This window comes from Palaemon carinicauda, chromosome 1 (assembly GCF_036898095.1).
Source record: "Palaemon carinicauda isolate YSFRI2023 chromosome 1, ASM3689809v2, whole genome shotgun sequence".
Taxonomy (NCBI): Eukaryota; Metazoa; Arthropoda; class Malacostraca; order Decapoda; family Palaemonidae; genus Palaemon; species Palaemon carinicauda.
Genome location: NC_090725.1, coordinates 70,188,898 through 70,193,945, shown reverse-complemented (window position 1 = coordinate 70,193,945; position 5,048 = coordinate 70,188,898).

The following is a 5,048-nucleotide window of genomic DNA, read 5'->3' as shown; positions in this document are numbered from 1 at the left end:
AAAAACGAGTTTTTGCGCCGCGTTCCGGCCAAATCCAACACCACGCTACCTATCCAGGGTTAAAAATACCCTACTCAAGGTTTATAGGAAATTCTAGACTAGGCTATAGAAGGTTTCTGTGGCCACTGTGTCTAGGTTAGGGAGGGTATAGGAGGACATAGGTTAACTCATATACCTAACGACATTGAATAATTTTTATAGCCTAAACTATTTTCCAAAGGAAATATAACTATTCAGTTGATAAGAAAAATATCTGCTGGGCTTTCAGAAACAATTGTATAGCCCAATCTAAGAACGTAAACAATGGAATTTTCCAAGGGAGAGAGGGACAGGGGGAGTCCCGAGGTGTCCTACAGGTCGGCTACTTCGTGACGCCCTCTTGCCATTGAAAATAAATTTACATTTAAGGAACTATTACTTTTCGTACAGTTAACATGGTTTTCAGGAAAACGAGGAGGTCGTAATGTTACTAACATGTTCACATCCCCCTGTTTTTAAAAGAAAAGAATGTATCATACTCAAGTGAATAAATAGGGTGTCTTGTAAAATGATGCAACAGGACCACGAGGGTGTATGCAAACTTTGGCGGGCATTGGCGAGCCAGGGCATCCATTCTAATCGCTTTCACTCTCTATCTATAACATAATATTCCCTATTCTTATAATAATCTTCTAGATTATAACGAAGTCTTACCTTTGAAAAGGGATACGTTCAATGTCTTCTCTAATGACCCAAAACAAATATCTTTAATGGACGGGGGAGCATACCCATTCGACTTCTCCTACGTGTTTCTCTTATGCCAGTATGGCCAAAACGATAAAAAAGGACTCAAGACCACGTATCAGATAGAGAGAGAGAGAGAGAGAGAGAGAGAGAGAGAGAGAGAGAGAGAGAGAGAGAGAGAGAGAGAGAGAGAGAGACATAAGAAGGGAATGGCAATAATGTTACATGCATTCGTTGATGAAATAAATTTTCTTTAAATGATTTTTATAATCAATATGACTAACAGAGATAATTTTAAAGATATTAAAGTCGGATGATGAATCAATTTCACAGAAAAAAATAAAAATACCAAAAGGATAAAATTCTCCCATTACATACATATTGTATATTGACTTGGTTGAGTTCAGAATCCAAATATAGTATTGAGTGAATGTTCTTTAATGTGTCCAGATTCTATCATAATTACGTCCAAATACTTTCAGGGTTTGTTAATAAACTGGAGATCCTGCAAATATTTTCCAAGATTTTATTTCATATCTACAGATTTTTTTTTTCTGTAGAAACTATTCAGATATTTTGGGGAAAAAATATTTGCCAACGCAGTAAAGAAGACAGGGTTTGTTAATAAACTGGAGATCCTGCAAATATTTTCCAAGATTTTATTTCATATCTAGAGATTTTTTTTTTCTGTAGAAACTATTCAGATATTTTGGGGAAAAAATATTTGCCAACGCAGTAAAGAAGACAGTCTTTGTTTAAGTATTCAGACTGTGCAAGTCCTCGAATCGGTTAGTCAGCTAAACGGTCATCTTGGGCACACGCATTTCATTATCCAGTAACAAATTGCATTATCATTCCTCTCATTGGTTGCCTCACAATGAAAACAAAAGGAATCATTTCTCCTTTGCTGGTACTGCATAAATGATTGGCTGTGTGGAATTTGGGCCAGGGAGGCCATTCAGAACAAAATTGCAACTCCACTATTAAAAAAAAAGGTTATAAGTTTAAAGGAGTTGGACATTGAGATGTTAGAAATGAGATAGGAACGGGGGTAAGTAGGCCAAAAAAGTGGGTTCAGTTAGGAAATGAGGGGACGTTGCAAAGGACAGAATTGCAAGCCCACTATTAAAAGAAAATGTTAAAAGTTTAAAGGAGTTGGACATTAGGATGTTAGAAATGAGATAGTAACGGGGGTAAGTAGGCCAAAAAGTGGATGCAGTTAGGAAATGAGGGGACGTTGCAAAGGCCCAGATGGCCCCGTGTTGCAAGCCTATGGGCCTGCAAAACAGGGTTGCCAGTTTGACCTTTTTTTCAGGCAAAAAAACCTTAAATTTGGCCTTTTTAAAAAATATGGATTGGCCTTTAATATGAAAAAAGCGGGCCTTAAATACTATAAATTTGGCCTTTTACTACCTATAAATTTGGCCTTTTACTACTAACGGTTGGCCTTTTAAAGCTTCTGTTGATTAGAAGTTGGCCTTTTCTCATTTAGAAAACCTGGCAACCCTGCTACACAAGGAAGAATAACGGTCAGTTCAACGTAATCTAAACCACCTATGGTGTTCTCCAAGCGTCAAATTACGTTAACTGAATCAACTAGAAAAAAAATTCATAACTGAAAACAATAAATTTAGTGTTCGTAGCTTCTAAGGACTAACGATACACGTTGTGAAATTTCCTGTTGTCAAAGTGTGAGGCAACTCTGACGGGCTGCGACAGTCATCTGACTTGGATGTGACGTCAGAAAAAAACGGACTTTTCCGTCTGTGTTGCGACAGCAGATTTCCGAAACAAAATTATTCAGAAGCTGTTTAAATATTGATGCGTCACTATTGGACCTTCACATATACTACATAGGGGACAGTTAATCTCCCCTACATGATATCCACATATACTACATAGGGGACAGTTAATCTCCCCTACATGATATCCACATATACTACATAGGGGACAGTTAATCTCCCCTACATGATATCCACATATACTACATAGGGGACAGTTAATCTCCCCTACATGATATCCACATATACTACATAGGGGACAGTTAATCTCCCCTACATGATATCCACATATATTACATAGGGGACAGTTAATCTCTCCTACATGATATCCACATATACTACATAGAGGACAGTTAATCTCCCCTACATGATATCCACATATACTACATAGGGGACAGTACTGTTAATCTCCCTTACATAATAAAGAGCAAGTGTTTGGCTGTATACATTATGTAAAAAATATATTTTTTCCTGTCACGCTGAGTGGGATTGCCCAATGTATGACTACTTTGTCTCTCCCCTATCTTTTAGACAGGGGGTGAAGAAGTAGTCATACCCTGGTAGAGAAGGGGAGCGGGTGGGTAGGGTTGATCTGTGTGTGCATAACTAAATATTTAGCCATCATTTTAGACGGGTCGTGTACACTAGTAGATAGTAATGATTATAACTATATATATTATGGAAATAGGACAATAGATGGTGATGATTATGTCAAATATATTGGCAAGGAAATTTAAGTATTTCATGAAAAACCTCTTCTAAAATATATTTACACTAAACCATTCATTCACCATTATACACGATGATAAAACGTTCATTATTTGAACGTTAAGAGTAAATGTTCTCTGTCATTAAACGTTCATTATTTGAACGCTAAGAGTAAATGTTCTCTGCCATTAAACGTTCATTATTTGAACGCTAAGAGTAAATGTTCTCTGCCATTAAACGTTCATTATTTGAACGCTAAGAGTAAATGTTCTCTGCCATTAAACGTTCATTATTTGAACGCTAAGAGTAAATGTTCTCTGCCATTAAACGTTCATTATTTGAACGCTAAGAGTAAATGTTCTCTGCCATTAAACGTTCATTATTTGAACGCTAAGAGTAAATGTTCTCTGCCATTAAACGTTCATTATTTGAACGCTAAGAGTAAATGTTCTCTGCCATTAAACGTTCATTATTTGAACGCTAAGAGTAAATGTTCTCTGCCATTAAACGTTCATTATTTGAACGCTAAGAGTAAATGTTCTCTGCCATTAAACGTTCATTATTTGAACGCTAAGAGTAAATGTTCTCTGCCATTAAACGTTCATTATTTGAACGCTAAGAGTAAATGTTCTCTGCCATTAAACGTTCATTATTTGAACGCTAAGAGTAAATGTTCTCTGCCATTAAACGTTCATTATTTGAACGCTAAGAGTAAATGTTCTCTGCCATTAAACGTTCATTATTTGAACGCTAAGAGTAAATGTTCTCTGCCATTAAACGTTCATTATTTGAACGCTAAGAGTAAATGTTCTCTGCCATTAAACGTTCATTATTTGAACGCTAAGAGTAAATGTTCTCTGCCATTAAACGTTCATTATTTGAACGCTAAGAGTAAATGTTCTCTGCCATTAAACGTTCATTATTTGAACGCTAAGAGTAAATGTTCTCTGCCATTAAACGTTCATTATTTGAACGTTAAGAGTAAATGTTCTCTGCCATTAAACACGTCAGAGAAATCCCTTCTACAGCAAGTTCTCCAAGTACATACGTTGCTACAATATAAACTACCATTAATTTGGGTTGGTATCGAGAATATTAAAGTGAAAAATCAATGTGGCATTCATTCTGCTAGTTTACGTCAAAATTTCATGCAAAAAAAAAAAAAATTAAAAAAAAGTAAAAATTATTTTGGCTTAAAATTTCATGCAAAAAAAAAAAAAAAATTATTTTGCCTTAGTATATTCTCCTGTTTCTTAAGAGACGAAGACAGCATTTTACTAATTACGCAGTATCTGACAGGCATATGTTTTAATATTCTGTTGTAGAAATTCATTAATCATACTGGTACATAATTAATAAGAGTTGTTCCTAATAAGTACCAGTCATTTACAGATGAAGGTAAAAATAAGCACAAACAAAATTATTCAATTTAATCTTTATAACATCCATAATATTCTAGACTACATTCATATATTATATATTTATTTTTATAACATTCATAATAATCTTACACTACATTCATGCACATGAAATTAATACATTTTTTCGATATATTTGAAAATAGCTCATGAACTTAAGATGTCTGTACCAACCGTGTGTCACACGATCGTATATAAATTATTTTGTATAATATTATGCTTGTATCTGCGCTCTGTTCTCTCGCACTAAAAAGAACCAGCATAAACATGTCTGCGTTTTTCCTCTGTAACATTGTCTGTTTCTCGAACATGAAAATTCCTGTTGCCTTGAGGTTTTGTATATAAAGGAGAGTGTTCTTTAATAAAGTTACTCAGTTGATTGCATCCCGCCTTTGAGTCATAACCTTTCTCTCGGCCG